Source organism: Melanerpes formicivorus, unplaced genomic scaffold (genome assembly GCF_026170545.1).
Source record: "Melanerpes formicivorus ecotype bairdi unplaced genomic scaffold, bMelFor1.0.p_v2 SCAF_11, whole genome shotgun sequence".
Classification (NCBI taxonomy): domain Eukaryota; kingdom Metazoa; phylum Chordata; class Aves; order Piciformes; family Picidae; genus Melanerpes; species Melanerpes formicivorus.
Window position 1 is genome coordinate 2372569 of NW_027142363.1, and position 19918 is coordinate 2392486.

At 41.6% G+C, this 19918-nt stretch overlaps 1 long non-coding RNA gene across 2 annotated transcripts in view; it reads left to right on the top strand.

Annotated features, from left to right (window-relative positions):
• Positions 1–531: 531 nt before the first annotated feature.
• LOC137444109 (uncharacterized) overlaps positions 532–19918 on the top strand; it is a 40329-nt gene continuing 20942 nt past the window's right edge. Inside the window, exons 1-3 of one of the 2 annotated variants that reach the window (XR_010988084.1) lie at positions 532–709; positions 11090–11222; positions 12363–12459. This is a non-coding gene — a long non-coding RNA (uncharacterized lncRNA). The remainder of the gene's footprint in view (positions 710–11089; positions 11223–12362; positions 12460–19918) is intronic. The other variant, XR_010988083.1, reaches the window with a different exon arrangement.

Here is a 19918-nt window from a genome sequence, read left to right on the forward strand (position 1 = left end):
AGGTCTGCCCTGGCCCTCCCCTTCTCCAGGCTAAGCAGCCCCAGCTCCCTCAGCCTCTCCTCACAGGGCTGTGCTCGAGGCCTCTCCCCAGCCTTGTTGCCCTTCTCTGGACATGTTCAAGAGTCTCAATGTCCTTCTTAAATTGAGGAGCCCAGAACTGGACACAGGACTGAAGGTGTGGCCTAACCAATGCAGAGTACAGGGGCACAATGACTTCCCTGCTCCTGCTGGCCACACTATTTCTGATGTAGGCCAGGATGCCATTGGCCTTCTTGTCCACCTGGGCACACTGCTGGCTCATGTTCAGCAGGCAGTCAATGAGTTCCCCTAGGTCCCTTTCTGTCTGGCTGCTCTCCAGCCACTCTGACCCCAGAGATTATATGCTATGATCTGTGTAAATATGATTGTTCAGCCAGTTGGGAGAGCTCAATAACCTCACTGATTGCTGATGCAACCTTTAGACAAACCTCTATTCTAGGTACCACAGCTCCAGAAGACCGCCTATTGCCCCTGACTAGCCTCAGTGTGGCTCCACCTTTCTCATTTTTTTCCATAAGCTTTGAATGCAAATGTCTCAAAGAAATATCAAGAGATACTCTCATGCTTCTGATTTGATTATTCAGAGCAGCAGGATTGTTCACTTCTTTTCTGAAGAAGATACATGGAGTTCTTGGACAGAACTTGGTTCACACTCCGTGTTACAGCACAGGTAAGTGATTTCACAGGGTTTTGCACAAGCATGCAGTAAATTACTGCCAAACACAGAGAGAAATTGAGGAAAAGTTGGGATATATCTTATGTGCTCCTTTTCCAAATGCTTTCTAGAGTCACTGTTGATAAGGTTTATGTGCTGCTTCTTCCTCTGAGTTCTGCTTAAACTTCCACTTTAGCCATTGCTGGCTTTCTTTTGGTTAACATATTCATTGTGCTAGTAGCATTATTTTACTGTCATAGCAGTCTGCACAGGGAATGGGAGGTCACAACACTGTGCAGTGCAACTTTGCTTTACATAGTACTTTCCTGTGCCCTTAATAGATTCACTTTCACTTCTAATGATATTTTGGAAAGACAAATGCCATAATCCATGGATAATTGAGAGGTTAAACTACTTCTTTCGTGTCTGTGCCTCCTTAATCTGCCCCTAATCAGATTAAACACCTCCATTTAGAGGGTATTGACATTGCAGAGTGCAGAACTCCAAGGGAGCTGCTGCAGCCTATCGTGTCATAGGGATTATGGTGATTTTAATGGACACTTACAACTTAAAACATCTTGCTGAGAAAGAGTAGCTTTGAAATGATGGAATCCAGAAGAGTGTTTTAGCACAAGTTAAAATGAAAGTGCCCATGTCTCAAGACGTACTTGTTCACTTACATTTTTGAGAGAGGAATCACTAAAAGAAATCTTGTCTGAAAGTATTGTGATAAAATTTTGCCTGCTGTATAATGCCTGTGTGTACATGGGCACAAAATCTACTTATTCTGTTATTGATGCTAAAAAGCTATTTTCTTTTACAATATAAAGTTGCCCAATGAGTTGCATTATAACTATTAGTGACACATGGGTTTGCTCTTCATCTCAAAATCAGTGACAGTCACAAATGTTTTGGTGTAATTATTGGCAATAGCCAATGTGTAGGAGGACTGGTTTAAACTTGGGCTTTATGTTTTGTAGCTAGCCCCTGACTCACAAAGTGTGGCTTGCACCTAGTACAAACATATTTTGATCACAGGCTGTTGCTAGTGGGATTTTATGAAACCAAACAACAAATGATACCTCAGGAAAAGCTTTCCAGAAATTCAGAAACTGTCATTATTAAATTGCATCACCAAGTGTGGCCAAGTCTTGTTTTTATCTCTGCCCCAAGATATATTTGAGTAATCATCAGCAGCTTTAAGGAAACATTCTCTTTTCAGAATTTTGTTCCTTTTCTTTAACCAATTGTTTCAAACACTTTATTTCTGACTCCTGATGCTACTTGGTTTTGAAGCAAACTGAAATGCTACCTTTGAAAATGGAAGCTTATGACTGCTTTATGCATAGCCTTTGCTTACAGCACCAGCAATTGGCACATCACAGCTAGTGACTATTCTCTCTTGAATCTCCTTTGGCGAAACAGGTCATCACAAAGCATCTGTATTTGAAGCTGGCACATTCTGTCCACAGCTGCATTCAGTTTTTAAGTTAAAGTAATTCTTGTTCTCATCTTAAGACAAGGTTAAATTTATCCTGAGTGAAATGCCTATTAAATTTGTTTCACTGTGGATAAGTGTAGTTTCTTGTGTCAGGTTTCAGCCTAAAGCAATTGCTTCCAAAAGTTTATTTTGTAATGCCTTAGGTGTGTTTGAAGGAAGATTTCCCTCTTTAAAGAATGCCAAGCATCTCTTGTACAATAAATACCTTTAAAACATTTTGGTTTTTAACTATCAAAACATTGATTTTGAAATATCAATGGACAACTGATGGTAGAACAGTAGAGCCTTGAATCCTGTGTCCAGTTCTGGGCCCCTCAGTTTAGGAAAGACTTGCTGGAAGGTGTCCAGAGAAGGGCAAGGAGGCTGGGGAGGGGTTTGGAGCACAGCCCTGTGAGGAGAGACTGAGGGAGCTGCAATTGTTTAGCATGGAGAAGAGGAGGCTCAAAGGAGACCTTATTGCTCTCTACAACTCCCTGAAGGGATGTTGTAGCCAGGTGGGGGTTGGTCTCTTCTCCCAGGCACCCAGCACCAGAACAAGAGGACACAGTCTGAAGGTGTGCCAGGGGAGGTTTAGGCTGGATGTTAGGAAGAAGTTCTTCCCAGAAAGAGAGATTGGCCATTGGGATGTGCTGCCCAGGGAGGTGGTGGAGTCACCATCACTGGAATTGTTTAGGAAGAGACTGGATGAGGCACTTGATGCCATGGTTTAGTTGATAAGATGGTGCTGGGTGATAGGTTGGACTCAATGATCTTGAAGGTCTTTTCCAATCTGATCTATCCTACCCTATCCTATCCTATCCTATCCTATCCTATCCTATCCTATCCTATCCTATCCTATCCTATCCTATCCTATCCTATCCCATATTCTAGTCTAGTCTATATATATAAATCACATGTGTTATAATCTAGGAAATACCAGTGATGTCTTGCTTTGGAGAAAAAGCCTACTGTTAGTAAGCTGTGTTCTTGAATGTTATTCAGAAACTTAAGGGGTTTGCACTCTTCAGGTTTGTTCTTGAAATGTTAACAGGAGGGGGAAGAAATGAAGACAACAGGAGGAAGAAAAGATAGAAATTATTTTACTCATATAAAATTGCAGGTTAAGGAAATCTCTCAGCTAATTGTTTGTAAGATGGACTGGCTACAGGGCTGTAAACTAATTAGGATATAAATCACACTGTATGACATGATACTTGCTCCAAAAAAATTGTATCTAACCTTTATTACCAAATGCATTCTGCACTACAGATCAAAATTAACATTTAAATTTGGCCTGCTGATTCCCCTGCCAAAACCACAATTTTCTTTCCAGGACTTTGCACTTGCTTATTAAAATGAGAATTTTTAGCATTTCAGTTTTTCTCTTTTGCTTTCATAACTCTCAGAGCTGTTCCTCTTTAATTTAGATGCAATTACAGTTCTCCTGCTGGTTTAGTTATGATGGATATAGAACCCCAGTATCAGGCATTGCTCTTCATGGATGTATTTTAACCTGTGTGCTTGCCCATTCTATTGTATTTTTAAGTTGTGCATTCCTCTTATAGTTTATACATTAATGAAGGTTGAGCATCATGCACCAAAGTCCTCCTGCAGTTGTGTTTGTATGCAGACATGACAGGATCATCCCCCATCCAGGTTGGAAAAGACCTTCGAGATCATTGAGTCCAACCTATCACCCAGCACCATCTTATCAACTAAACCATGGCACCAAGTGCCTCATCCAGTCTCTTCCTAAACACCTCCAGTGATGGTGACTCCACCACCTCCCTGGGCAGCACATTCCCATGGCCAATCTCTCTTTCTGGGAAGAACTTCTTCCTAACATCCAGCCTAAACCTCCCCTGGCACCGCTTGAGACTGTGCCCTGACCATCACCTGTATAATCAGTATGATCATAAAGGACTTGGAACACCTTGATTATGTTGTCCTAGCACTCCCTACTTGTTGGGGCGTTGTTTGATTTGGTTTTTCTTCAAAAAAAAATTGATTCTCAGAGGGCATTTTGGATGGCAATGCCTTCTGTCACAAAAAAATTAGGTATCACCCAAATGTTTTTAAAGAGATTAAAAGGACATCTTTCAGAAGGTTATTTTTTTCCAACCCACAAAACTCTAGTTGTTTTTCTTTTACTGAAGAAAAATGTACAAACAAACAATTCACATTTACCTATCACATGGTTTTAAAGAAAAATAATACAGAGGTAATGACTAGATAGCTGTAAGAGGGTGAAAAGAGACTTCTAGCATACACTGAATCACCACCTCATTAGGTGTAAGAGAACACTGCTGGAAACTTTCCCTAGAACACCTGCACATAAGCATCTATGATTTCTGTTCTCCAATCTGCTGTCACTGCAATTATCAGAGTCACAAAATGCATACAATATCTCCAACAATGTCATACCTCTGGCCTACATGTGCTGCAGTGTTTGACTTTGTTCTCCTCAGGATACCTGTCAGCTACACGGCAGACAGCCTGCAGCTTTCACAATCTGGCCACTTTTGGATCTTGGCAGAGCACTGTGAAAACAACTTATTCACAAGGGCTGCTTATCATTAGCAGTGCTTTTTCCCCCCCTGCATTCTCAGAACACTGTAGCTAAGAGCATAGTGCCTCATTTGATATTTTGAAATAAATAGTAAGATAAGTTTTGCTTAGAGGTGTTTAACGTAGAGTCTTCTGTATCTGGATGGATCTAAGAATAAGAAAATCAGCTGATTTCTAGCCCTAATTTCCTCTTCATCTTTGCTAGAGTTTTGATATTTAAACCTTTGTATCAATTTTATTGTAGCTAGCAGAAAATATCATATTTTTCAAACCTTAAGCAAGTCAAGACCAATTGTAAGGTGCAGGACAATGGTGCAAAACCAAGAATGGGCCAGTCATTTTCACAGAAGCCAACACTAGGATCATTTGAACTACACATTGAAAACTTGAAGATACTGGTCCTTTGGGAATGTATTTTGTAACTTCATAAGTAATTCCTGCTGCAGATGTGATATAATACCATAGAGATTTTGTGTCTAGTGCATAGTTTATATTTTAATAGACTAGACTAGACTAGACTAGAATAGACTAGACTTGAATAGAATAGAATAGACCAGGTTGGAAAAGACCTTTGAGATCATAAAGTCCAACCTATCACCCAACACCATCTACTCAATTAAACCATGGCACCAACTGCCTCATCCAGTTTCTTCCTGAACACCTCCAGTGATGGTGACTCCACCACCTCCCTGGGCAGCATATTCCAACGGCCAATCCCTTTTTCTGTGAAGAACTTCTTGCTAACACCCAGCTTAAACCTCCCCTGGTGAAGCTTGAGACTGTGTCCTCTTGTTGTGGTGCTGGTTGCCTGGGAGAAGAGACCAACCCCCCTGTGGCTACAGCCTCCCTTCAGGTCACTGTAGACAGCTATAAGGTCTCTTCTGAGCCTCGTCTTCTCCAGGCTAAAGGGGTGGTGGTTTGTCTCTGAAACTTGGACTAAAGTTTTCTATATTAATGAACAAACCAAACCAATCTGAATATAATACTTCTATCACAGAGACATTGAATGTAAAAATGGATTATTTCACAGAGTGATTCAGCTCATTTCCAAGACCTGCACATTTAAGTTTCTTGAAGAGCTCTACTACAACTGGAGACTGACAGATGAAATGAGTATTTTCATTTTTGTTTTATGACCTGCCATAGCAGGCAGTTGTACCTGATCATATAAAAACATACAATAATTTTTATTAAAGCCCACAATTTAATGTCAAGATGTTAACCTTTCCCCATATTATTTCCTTCTTTTCGTTTTCTCAGCATACGGTTCTTAAGTGTTCCAGTTAAAACCCTCATGTTTTGACTGCAGTTGCCCTGAATAAAACTGACATTTCTCACAAAGATTACATTCATTTCACCTTTGTGAAAAGCTTCTTGAACTTTAGAACTGCCCTCAGCTTCCTGCAATAGATGATTGCTTTCACCTATTTTCATATGTTTCATCTCTGAGTTTCAAGACTACAATTAAAAGCAGGACAGGACAGGACAGGACAGGACAGGACAGGACAGGACAGAATAGAATAGAATAGAATAGAATAGAATAGAATAGAATAGAATAGAATAGAATAGAATAGAATAGAATCAGCCAGGTTGGAAAAGACCTTTGAGATCATCAAGTCCAACCTATCACCCAAGACCATTTAATCAACTAAACCATGGCACCAAGTGCCCCATCCAGTCTCTTCCTGAACACCTCCAGTGATGGTGACTCCACCACCTCCCTGGGCAGCCCATTCCAATGGGCAATCTCTCTTTCTGTGAAGAACTTCTTGCTAACCTCCAGCCTAAACCTCCCCTGGTGCAGCTTGAGACTGTGTCCTCCTGTTCAGGTGCTGGTTGCCTGGAAGAAGAGACCAGCCCACACCTAGCTGCAACCTTCCTTCAGATATTTGTAAACAGCAATAAGGTCTCCCCTGAGCCTCCTCTTCTCCAGGCTAAGCAGCCCCAGCTCCCTCAGCCTTCTTCATAGGGCTAAGTAGGTTTGGTTTTGCTTTTTAAAAGTCAGAAGCAAAGAGGTAACTCATAAAAGAGGCAAAGTCAGTCTAACATAGTTATAAACAGTATTCTCATTCCATAGAGGGGCCCCAAGACTTTGACAGACTGGCAGAAAGAATCACCGATCCTCTGTCTATTGTTAAGCTTCACTAGAGAGCTATAAATGTTAAAGAGGAGGTTAAATGGAGGTGAAAAATTGAGACCATTTTTCAACACTCTTTGGTTAAATCTGACAAAAGTGATTTCTGCAGACTATATTTGGCTTTCATTTATAACAGTGAGGATCCAGTCACCACTTCCCCATGAAGGCAATGAAGATGGAAAATGAAGGCTAGATTATGTTGTTATACTAAGACCCCATTGGTAAACATCAAAATATCCATATGTGTTCCCTTCTTTTCAGTCCTTTTACCTGCAATTTACCCCTCATTCATACTCTGTATTCTCCACTTTCAATTAGCAGAGCTTTTCAATTCCACAACTTAAACTTTCAATTTAGATATAGAAAACACAATTTGCTTGACCAAAAGCCTCCAACTGTTAAAACAAAGTGAGAACCTGCCAATGTTTAATGATACTGGCTACAATTCAATAGTTAGTTATATAGAATACATATCATAATCATGAATTCTATTGCTATGTAAGCCTCACTAGTGGTAATCTATTCTAAATAAGGCAAGATGATCTCTTGAACCCCACAAAGAACCATATTTAACATTTTTATCCTCCCAAGGGTATGCTAACCACAGAAATTAGTGCATGCTCTCAGAAAAATTGCATTAGACTGAATGGGATCTCGAATAAAAATCATATTATTTAAGTTATAAAGTGTTCTGCTTAGAAATGTTTAAGCCAAATGACTTATTTTTAGCACTGCCAAGAGCAGTGTGCAGTATAGCTACAACTGCATTACTGAGTTTCTGTTTAAAGCTGAATAAAAGGCATCTGCACTACTGCTTTTACAGAGCTTACCTGTGTATGTGTGCATGTGTATGTGTGCATATATATATGTATGCATACAGGTATCTGCAGGATGTTCTCAAAGCTGGTGAAGGGCTTGGAGCACAAGCCCTACGAAGAGAGGCTGAGGGAGCTGGGGTTGCTTAGCCTGGAGAAGAGGAGGCTCAGGGGAGACCTTACTGACATGGATGAACTTTCACAAACCCAAAAGGAAATAGGGCTAAGAAGAGTACACAACAGAGAGGAGCAGGACAGTTCAAGGTTGAAATAGGGTTGTCTCACAGATCTGATCCTAATGCATTCAAAACCAGTGGCACCATTTGTATAGAGCTGTGTAGTTCATGACTTAAATACTGTTTCAGCAATGGTCATTATTGAAGAGCAGTAAAAAACAAAGAATAAGATACAAGAAACTTGTAACAGGTATATTTAGTGTATTGTACGTAGAAATCCTGTCCTATGTTGCTCCCATCTCATTATACTGAATGCAAACTGTTGCAGCATTCTCTAGTTACATTTTGGTGGTTCTTCAGTTAGATTTTCTGGCAATGAGAGCCCTGTTATGTGAGTTCATGTACAAAACAAAATTTCATAGCATGTGGCCTTCTAACCTGCCAAGAGCCTAGCTGACACTCAGTAAATGAACAGCTGAATATCTTGGTCTGAGCTCCTTCACGAAGAATTTTAGCATCATTCTTAACTGTACAAATTCCACCAAATAGTTCTGAAAATAGATGTCAATCACTTAAGAAAAGTGCTTTTTAACCACCAGTGATGCTAAGGCAATTTCAATAGCTGCATTCCATCAAACGATGCCATATAGTCATTTCTGTACAAGCTCATTTTCATTTCTTATCCCTAGCTATCTCAGTCATCTTTCAGGAAAGAAATTATTTCCTTAGACTGCATATTTAAAGCTCTGCAATGAATCATGGCAAATATCTGCAGCATAAATAACTGAATGGTCATAAGTTTGATAATTAGACTGCCGCCTTTTTCCTGCGGTGTGCTCTTCTGCAGGCATGCTGAACCAGCTTTAGGATATAAAGCTTCATAGATCGCTTCCTCTTGTGTTGCTGCAGTCTTTGTTTTAATTTTCATTTTCTCACTCATTTGAAAAAGGTTTTTAATAAAAATAAAATGAGGGGAGAGTAATAAGCAAGCTGGAAATGTGCTCTCTGAAGCTGGTGCTCATGGGAGGTGTAGGATTTGCTTCACACGTGACAAGCTGCATGAGCCTCATAGTATCAGTTGTTATCCCTGATAGAAGTAACTTACTCTCCTTTACTCTAAAAGGAAACCCAGACATTTATAAGCTTTCTACACTCATTGCTGTTAAGCATAATGAGCAGCTTGCTTTTTCTTTTCTTAAATAAACCCCACAACAATTGACTCAGGTTCTGCTACCCAGGAACTCTTACACTGGACAGACAGGAATGAAAATTACATTTTCTTTGAGCATGCTGCTTGTCCTGCTCTGCTTACTGCTTTAGATCAGATACTACTTGAGAGTTAGCTAGTGATAATAAATATTACCTGCTTCTCTCTCCTAATCCATCAGATATTTATGAAACTGAACTGTGTGCTTTGAGACTTACCTCAGTGATCTTACCTCATTATTTGTTTGAGTAATATTCTAGGGAACAAGAAGTAGCGCCCCTCAGTTTAGGAAGGATGTTGGCTTGCTGGAGCGTGTCCAGAGAAGGGTAACAAAGCTGGGGAGGGGTTTGGAACACAGCCCTGTGAGGAGAGGCTGAGGGAGCTGGGGTTGCTTAGCCTGGAGAAGAGGAGGCTCAGGGCAGACCTTATTGCTCTCTACAGCTACCTTAAGGGGGGTTGTAGACAGGCAGAGGTTGGTCATTTCTCCCAGGCAACCAGCACCAGAACAAGAGGACACAGTCTCAGGCTGTGCAAGGGGAGGTTTAGGCTGGAGGTTAGGATGAAGTTCTACACAGAGAGAGTGATTGCCCATTGGAATGGGCTATCTGAGTTCGTGGTGGAGTCACCATCACTGGAGGTGTTCAGGAGGAGACTTGATGGGGTGCTTGGTTGCATGGTTTAGTTGATTAGGTTGTGTTGGATGATAGGTTGGACATGATGATCTTGAAGGTCTCTTCCAACCTGGTCTATTCTATTCTATTCTATTCTATTCTATTCTATTCTATTCTATTCTATTCTATTCTATTCTATTCTGTTCTGTTCTGTTCTGTTCTGTTCTGTTCTGTTCTATTCTAAATGTGTGCTGCCCTGCCACAAACCCCATGGTACTTCCCAGAATGGGCAGCCCTACTACCCTCAGCAGCTCCTCACTGGGCAGGGACAGAGGCAGGCCCTGGACACAATAAAAATAGTATTTTGCTTCTGTGTACTCTGTGAATAAAACTGAAATGAGAGTTACAGCAGTGTAACATCACTTGTACAGACTTGTAAGGAAGAACTTCACCTCTACATGGGGTTCTGCACAGCCACTGCCCTCCAAAGTTGTAAGGAGGGACCTTGTATCTTAAAATACAATACTTTTTTTTGTGGAAACATATAAAGAGCATATCTGGTTCACAGGTGGGATTTTGAATCACAGAGAGAGCAAATGATTTGTGCAAAGGTAGGCAGCTGAATAAAAGAATTCCATCTGGATGTTTGAAAACTTAAGGCTGGGCCTTTTCCTGTGATCTACCTTTTGTTTTGGCCTTTTTGGGGAAAAAAAATGACTAAATATATCAAACCTAAAATTGCATTGGTGTTGCAAACAAGGATGAGTATTGCAGAGCCAGCCATTTTCTTACTTCCCTTCCATGGTTATTAAAATGCCCCAGCATGTGCTGAGACAGTCATTAAGATGTACATTTTTACTTGAATGTGTGTTTAAGTAGGACAAAGTTCAGTAGTGTTTGCTCCCTGGACTTTGACCTGGACTTGTGTCTGATTTACCAACGCTGATACTTAGGCAATTAGAAAGTTAATGTTGTTTATACATGTTGGGTGCTAATAATTCTGTTACATTGTATAAATATATATTTACACTGGGAAATCCTTCTGAAGATGAATTAAAGACAAATGTAAACATTAGGGTTAATTTCTGCACATTTTCCAGCACATATCAGAAGGGAAGAGTAAAATTGGTCATTATGAGTACATAGTGATGAAAAATGGCTAGGCACAATAAAAGATAATTTCTTTGGCTTCCAGAGCATAATGGAGTATGAATCATATTTAAAATTAATGGCTGAGAAGACAGATCATGATTTGAATGTCATCAGTAGCTATTTTACTCCTCCCCAGAGCAGCAACCAGCTTTTTATGAGAGATGAGTTCCTGCAAACAAGCCTTGCTAAGTTATCTGAAAGCTCCTCATTTATAGCAGAGCTTTGGAACATGTTTTGACTCTTTTCCAGTGCTTGGAGTGGAGGGAGCAGCCTGGGAACACCACCTTGCTGTCCAGCAAGTAGCATGCAGTTATTTGCAAGTCATTTTTTTAATGCAGATTCTGGAGATCATTTTGGCAGCACATGTCCTCCTCTTCAGGTGGTAGGTAGCCCTCCTTTTTAACTTTCTGATTCTCAAATCACTCTGAAGTAACTTTAGTGATTTATAATGCTTTCATTTGGGGGGGTTGGTGCTGCATCCCTAAGCCTTCATGCAAAGCACTGCACCAGCACTGTTGATGACTGCTGTGATATTCCCACCCCTTGCCAAACCACTTATATGTGTTGAGGCATCAGTCCACTGCAGCACACGTGTCCAGAGACAGCCTGATTCACCTGCAAGAGCCACTCTCAGACATACGCATTGCTGTTTGCTCTGCAGGGCCTTTTGCCAACCAGCCAACCTTGACCTATGTGACATAAAGCTTGCAACCAAGAGTAAGGCAATGCCTAATGGGAATGCTTATTAAAACACCACTCTGCTAATCATTCTTAAATGTATTTCTTCTCATGTACAGGGAATGCATCGGAATGGAATGGAATGGAATGGAATGGAATGGAATGGAATGGAATAGAATAGAATAGAATAGAATAGAATAGAATAGAATAGAATAATAGAATAGAATAGAATAGAATAGAATTAACCAGGTTGGAAAAGCCCTTCGAGGTCATCAAGTCCAACCTATCATCCAACACCATCTAATCAACTAAACCATGGCACCAAATGCCGTATCCAGTCTCTTCACTGGCACATTTAGCCAGGGCGATTTCTACTTGTTAGTGGGAAAGGAAGAGTAGATAAAAAAAGGCAACACCCAGTATACATCTGTGAAAACAAATGGTGCTTGCCCTCAGCATTTTTCTCACAAAGAAATGGATCTCATGAGATGCAGCAGTGCTCATTTCATTTATTGGAGATATAGCACCATGGAGGGGGACATGCTGTTGTTGCAATTTCAGTGAATCTTCAAGTTCTATTACTGTGTCCTTGTGATAGGCAAGAAGTAAAGATAACTAGGCAAGAAGTAAAGATAACTAGGCAAGAAGTAAAGACAACTAGGCAAGAAGTAAAGATAACTAGGCAAAAAGTAAAGATAACTAGGCAAGAATGAGACCTTTTCCAGAAGCAGGCATCCTGATATTTTTGATAGGAAAAGATGTCAAGCAGCAATGAAAAATGTAAGGCTTACAAGTTTTCACTTCTTTGTATGTGTAAATTAATTCATGTTGGTTTTATTTTCAGCATCAGTAACAGTCTTGTATCAGAAGTTGAAATCTGCTGCTGGAGATCAAACTAGTAATAAAAGATGAAGTATGCCTTTTGTTTTAAAGGACTGTAGGTAAGACCTTTCCTGACATTCAAACTTTGTGTTTACTAAAGCTGTTATGTACTTTCAGTTCACAGACACTTCTTAAGCTGAAGTTATTACAGTGGTGTATTCCCTTTCATTCTTCCCACCAAATCTCTCATGGCTCATTTGCTCTGCACAATGATATTCTGTGAGATTGTTTTCATTTTTCAGTAACTTATATCACAGAGTACTCTAGATGTAGCCATAACTCTATTTCACTGGCAGGCTTCTCTTTCCTTTTGCTTTTGGAATTGCCTCTTGAAGGGAGCACTCATAAAGCATGGCCAGTTATGATCTCAGTTTAAAGGGACTGCCAAATTATACTGTTTCAAATTGGCACAAAGACAGGATCACAGGCTGAAATCAGGCATTGGAATGGTTCATTCTTACAAACAGAGATAGACCAGAAGTGATACTGCCATATATAGTGCTGAAAATAATAGCCTGACTTCTGGTCTGGGGCATCATTCTTCATGCTGCGCTGTCCTATTCATAGTCTTGTAATGTCAGAGAAACATTCTCTATCGCATTAAGTTCTCCTGTTCTTTGGCAATATCTAGGAAGACACACAAGCTATTCTGCTAAAAGTAGCTGAAATTCTGTTGAAAAATGTTTCCCTTCATTTCTTTTCAGTGCATTGTTTTGCAGGAGCCGAAATGGGTACAGAGAAAATGAAGGACTGTAATGATATGTAGCCTGGCAACTACAGCATTGGCCTGAGATTTGGAAGGCACGTGGATGCTGTATGCTGGGGAGATACAGATATAAAAATAGATACCCTGCCATGGGCAGGGACACATCTACTAGACCAGCTTACTCAAGGTCCTATCCCCATCCAACCTGGCCTTGAACACTTTCAGGCTGGGAGTCTCCACAATGCCTCCAAGCAACCTCTTCCCTTGTCTCACCATCCTCATGCGCAAGAATTGATTCCTAAAGTCTCATCTAAACCCAGTTTCTTCCAGTCTGAAGCTATTACCCCTCAGCCTATCACTCCATGTCTTTGTCAAAAGTCCCCTTCCAGCTCTTCTGTAGAACCTGTCAAATCCTGGAATGCTGCTTTAAGGTCTCCCTGGAGCCTTCTTTTCTCCAGGCTGAACACACCCAACTCTCTCAGCCTGGCCTCACAGCAGCTCTCATCATCCTTGTGGCCTTCTTCAGACATGCTCTAACAGTTCCATGTGTGTTGAGGATCCAGAGATGGACGCAAGACCCCAGGTGGGGTATCAGCAGAGAAAAGCAGAAGGGCAAAATCCCCTCCCTCCCCCTGCTGCCCATGCTGCTGGGGATGCAGTGCAGGTGAGATTGGTTTCTGGGCTGCAGGGGAATGGTGCCAGCTCATGTTGAAGTTCTCATCACCCAGCACCCCCAGGTCTTTTTCCTCAGCACCGCTCTCTGTCCATTCTCTGCCCAGTGTAGTTCTTATTTCAGTATGATGAAAGATATGTGTCAAAACACTGGAACCTGGAAAATGAGATTTCTGTCTAGGCTTGGGAACGACTACTCTGCTCTTGATGACTTTTCAGCTATCACAGCTCAAAGGCTAAAGGAAAGTACCTCTCTTTCTTATATGGAAGATTAGAAAGGATGGTAATTATGGCACATGAATAAATGGAAGGCACACTGTGGTGTGGGAAAACAACCAATGCAAGATATAATTTAAGTAGTCTAAACTGCCTCTTCTAAAAGTAGCTGTCTCGAGGCATTTTCTGTTACATTTCTCATTTTGTGTAAGGCATGCCTGGCATGGTATTATAGTATAGTAGGAGTAGATCTGATGGTTTGACAAGGAACCCAAATGAAACCCAAGTTTCAATACTCATGCATTAGAAAAACATTACACAGAAGCAATAATTTGAAACCCCAAACACGTTTTCCCCCCATTAATGTTATTTTAAAATGCAGAAAGCACTTCTGTGAAGCATGAAGGATGGTCAGGGTTAGCTAATGAGCCTGATAGGTACAATTGCTGCATGCCTGATCTGCCTTGGATCCTAATGCTCATTTGGAGATGCCTTATTATTGTGTGGGTGTTAAGTCTGTCTAAGCTCATAATCAATAGATATACAGTCATTCACGGTGTTTATGCCTCTGTCTTGGAAGGCTGGAACAAAACAATCAGGATGTAGTTTGCTAGGTTCATACAGAAAATTTCTCAGAGAAAATCTGAGCAAACTAATTGCTGGCATTAAGATGGGAGTCATAGGAGCTGTGATAATGATCCGGATAATGAAGCCCGAGTCTCTGGCCATCACTTTATCACCTACAGGGCCAGCGAGGAATTCATTCAACCCTCAGCGGCATTTCATAATTGGGTATTTGTAGCTGGGAAGATTTTGCTTCTCGATGGCAGCTTCAGTTATCCTTTATCGACTGTAAAAGGGCCTAAGTGAATCAGAAGAAAGAATTGTGGGGACACACTGTCAAAGCATGAGCCCAAACTTCACCAGTTTTGGTTCTAAACACATGGATAGTTGAGAATCAGAGCCAACAGCCTCAACTGACACCTGGGCAATAGCTTAGCAGAGTTATAACATCTGTAGATCTGATAAATTATGATCATGTGATGTGTGAACATACTGAACCAAGTGGGGAAGCACTTTGCTAAGTAAAGCCTTGCTTTGGTTCCAGGACCCTTTGTTATCGTTTGAAACTAAAAATCAGTTGTGACCAGAATTTTCCCAAGCTTTTTGGACAGAGGGGTGGATTCCTCAGAGTCTACATTACAATAATGATAAGTCCATCTAATTCAATTGGTCTGAAGAATAATAGCAATAAATAGGTTAAAATTGCTCCACTGGAGCATTGCAAACCTTCTATCTTGCAGCAGTTTGCTTGCTCTCTTTTTTGCCTCCTCACTCTGGGCTGCTCCCTCTGTTTTAGCTTTTGGACTATACTCCCTCTGACCTTGGGCTTTCTCTGTGCTACTTCTCTAAAGGTACAGGGGGCACGGAGAGGGAGTGTGTGGTTTGTATAGCTGCTCGGGGCCCTTTGTCCCCAAGAGAGGGCAAAGAGCAGAATCAAATGTACAGGGGAGTCCTGTGCTGTTGTGAAACTCTGTGTGTATATATGTACATATATATACACACACACACACATATACATGTATGTAAATATATTCTGTAGATGTTTATTGCTTTTCATACTGTTATATTTAGTTTCTTTTGCAAATACAATCTCATTTTTACTTCCAGACTCCTAGTGTGGTGAGATCTGCTCTCTGGGAGAGATTTCTGACAGACTAAGTTATTGCAGGGATCTAACTCAGCCCATAACACCCCTCAGAATGGAAATTTCCCACCTACAAATCTGCACTAGCACAGCACACTAAGGAAAGTCCCCCTAACAACAGGATACTAACTAGGCAAGGACTCTAAGATATCTGCAGATTAAAGTTATGGTTATTTTTTCAGCTATTCTCTAAAGACTGGATTCTACATGAGACAAGGCCAGAGTTTATTCAGCCTGTGTTTAGATGAGGTTGGTTGAGAAGAGCATTTGGCAGTCAGTTTTCTGAATTGCAGCATACACAGGGACAGGCACCCTTAGGAAATGTCTCATCCCTCACATCCCTCCGGAAAGCAATCCAGCCTGCATTTCTTTCTCTGTACAAAAAAGCTCTATAAAAAGCCCAGGGAGAGAATGATTTTACTTTAAGCTAGTCTTGCAAAGCCTATTTGACTTGGTCTTAGGCATTCTGAGTTTATTGTTCCAGACACACAGGGAGAGGTGTCTGTCAGTATCAGTAAATAGACACCCACAGCAAAGAATCGGTAAGCATTTCCAGTCTGCACTGTGAATCGTGTCTTACAGCTTAGCAGGAGCCCCTTCCAAGAGACAGGACAATAGCTGTTATGTTGCTAGCTGACTGTGGCCTCTGAGCTGACAAGGGGGGCTCTTACCTGCCATTTCACACCCACAGTGGTGCTAGGTCTCCATTCCCAAAAGTGCATTCCTATAGTCAGTCACCTGTCAAAGCTAGAAAGAAGAAACTAACAGCCAAGAGGTGATTAAGAAGAGGTTTTTTTAAGGTAAGCCTTGTGTTGCACTCTTCGTTCAAACAAAACAGAAGAGGCACTTGCTCATGGCTGACAACCATTGCAGTAGCTTAGGTTAGATGCTTAGGTATAGGTATTGCTGGGAGGAGACACCAACTCCCACCTGGCTACAACCTCCCTTCAGGTAATTGTAGACAGCAAGAAGGTCTCCCCTGAGCCTCCTCTTCTCCAGGCTAAGCAACCCCAGCTCCCTCAGCCTCTCTTCACAGGGCTGTGCTCCAAACCCCTCCCCAGCTTTGTTGCCCTTCTCTGGACATGTTCCAGCAACTCAACATCTTTCCTAAACTGAGGGACCCAGAACTGGACACAGGACTCACAGGACTCCTGATCCAGGCCAGGATGCCATTGGCCTTCTTGCCCACCTGGGCACACTGCAGGCTCATGTTCAGCCTACCATCAACCAGCACCCCCAGGTCCCTTTCTGCCTGGCTGCTCTCCAGCCACTCAGACCCCAGCCTGTAGCACTGCATGGGGTTACTGTGGCCAAGGTTACTGATATGGTGGATCTGGGCCATACCTTTGCTGGGACCTTGCTGTGTTTTGACATTCCTATGGGGCATTCTATACATATATCCATTTTCTAGTTTCCCAAGGAGAAGCTGCACCATCCCACTATGGTTCTTAGCTAGAAAGCCAGCATCCAGCATGTGTCTGTTCTGGCAGAGAGATGCAGCCTGCTTACTGTCTCTTCCTGGGTGGATTTTAGGACAAGGTCACAGCATTGCTACATACATTGTTGGATTTTCTGTTAAGATGGAGCAAATAATCCTGGAGGCTGGAACATAAATGTAAACTCAATGAGCTGGGGATATGGCAGAAAAGCCAGAAAAACAAACAAACAAAATGTTGTGCAGGTTTGTCTTCCTGTCTGCACACTGCCAGATCTCATGAGAACTTTGGATTAAATTTGCTGCCTGACTCTTTCCTGGTTAACTAGAGGGTACAATATCAGGCAGTTTTACAACTGTGTCTGCTGCACTGAAATATTACAAAAGAGGTTTTTTTGCCTTGTACTTTTGACTTGTGAGACAGGAAACTCCCTGCTCTGAGAATTAAAGCAGCAATGAAATTTAGGTTTCAGTTGCAAGGAATGGAGAATGCTTTATAAGATCACTTCTGGGTTAAGTATTTGTTTAAAAGTAAAACCAACTTGTGAGTAATGCAGGCAGCTAAAATGCACCATCTGGAGCAAGAGACAGATGTAAGCATCTTTCTTTAAGAATCAGTTTCTAAATAGTAATGAAAGATGTGTGGCATTAAATCACTCCTTTTCTGCAGGTAGCAACATTCATTGGAACTAGCTCTGTTCAGATTTTATCTGTGTAGCACAGGAAGTTTTGTGTAGACATCTGGGACAGATATTTCTTAATTATTTTATATAATACATCTACAGTGACTGCTAATGATTAATAGGTAGCATTGCTTAAGGACTTCAGACTATCCCACAGCCTGCACAGTAGCTTTAGGCAGGCTGTAAGGAAGATGGAGAAGGGATGGAAGGCAGGAAAGTGACCTTTTATTGTGGCAGGAACTGAGAGTGTCATCATAGATCTGAACACCTCAAGTTGCACAAATGAGACTGACCAGTTGAGGACATCTAGACAATCTTGTTTCCCATCTGGCATTCTGGGCTTTTCAGCTTTCAGTTGGGCATTCAGAAAATGAGACACAAAGTTATCATTCATCTTCTAAATCCTATAGATAAGATGGTATCTTCATGAGAACACAGTCACCTTGTTTTCACAATAGTCATTTGTTGTCAGTGACTAATGAAAGGGTAATCATCTCTGTTACTAAAGATGACATGGCTTGAGGCCCCAAATGACTGCTTACATTCAATATTTACAGATGAAAGGAAGAGAGTACCTGAAGAACAGTTTATACATGATCCTCAAAAAACCTTAAAAGCTTCATCTGAGTTCATTCAAAGTGAATATATAAATACAGTGCTAAAATAAGGCAGTAATCTATGCCTATTCTGGCAGAAACAGACTAAGATTTAGAGCCTCCTAGGATAAAACATAATTAATGAAAAAGGCTTTTTAATTAAAACTTAATGTTAAGTTGTGCACTTTGAGAAAGGTCTGGCTAATTCAGTGCAATTCATTTCCAGATGGAAGGCATGCATAAGAAAAATTATGCTCACAGACAAGAGAAAAAAAACTTTAGTGAGGCCAAGGCAACCATTAGCACATTTACAGAGCTTTGATAGGGGAAGATCTGTGAAAAAAGAGTGTTACAATGAAGATGGCCAGGAAAGAGACACAGCCAAGTTTAGATTTTGAATACATGGCTATTTTCTCATGTCAAGAACTTCTGCTCAGCTCTGGTGAGACCCCACCTGGAGTACTGCCTCCAGTTCTGGAGCCCCTATTACAAGAGGGATCTGGAGGTGCTGGAAGGTGTCCAGAGAAGGGCCAGGAGGATGAGCAGAGGGCTGGAGCACCTCTCCTATGAGGACAGACTGAAGGAGTTGGGGCTGTTCAGTCTGCAGAAGAGAAGGCTCCCAGGTGACCTCATTGTGGCCTTCCAGTATCTGAAGGGGGCCTACAGGAAGGCTGGGGAAGGACTTCTCAGGATCTCAGGTAGTGATAGGACTAGGGGGAATGGAATGAAGCTGGAGGTGGGGAGATTCAGGCTGGAGGGGAGGAAGAAGTTCTTCCCCATGAGAGTGGTGAGACCCTGGAATGGGTTGTCCAGGGAGGTGGTTGAGGCCCCGTCCCTGGAGGTGTTTAAGCCCAGGCTGGATGAGGCTCTGTCCAGCCTGATCTAGTGTGGGGTTGGCAGGGGGGTTGGAACTAGCTGATCCTTGTGGTCCCTTCCAACCCTAACTGATTCTATGATTCTATGATTTGTTTCCAAAGCTATATTTTTTATGTGTACAGTTAAAAGATGTGCATAAATATAAATGCCTATCAGAAGGAACCTCGTGGTGTGAGCTAATACACCAGGAAAACACGAAATGATTTGTTCTTCAGTGGTTCCTTGTCTCTAGCTAACAGCTAGTTAGCATCAGGAAGATGGATCTATCACAGAGTATAAAAATTAGGTCCATGCAATCTCCTTGGTGAAATTTAATTTAGATTTAATTAGAGATGGACTGGAGTCAAGATACATGTCTTCATGAATATTCTCTTTGGGCTAGCTGGCTGTGGTCACCATGGGCTCTCACACTGGTGTTTAGGGTATAATTAGTGCCCCTATCAGCAGAGTGACAGGCATTCACATCTGTGAGAAACAGGGGATGCTTCTTGGTTTTATTTCTCACAGGCAGAGAATGAGACTGCAGACAAATAGCACTCTGCTCGCTCACAGCCCTTGTGCAGCTCTCCCAGCCTACCCAGCACCAACCTCCCTCCTGCCTCCCAGCCCTGTATCTCCATGTATCC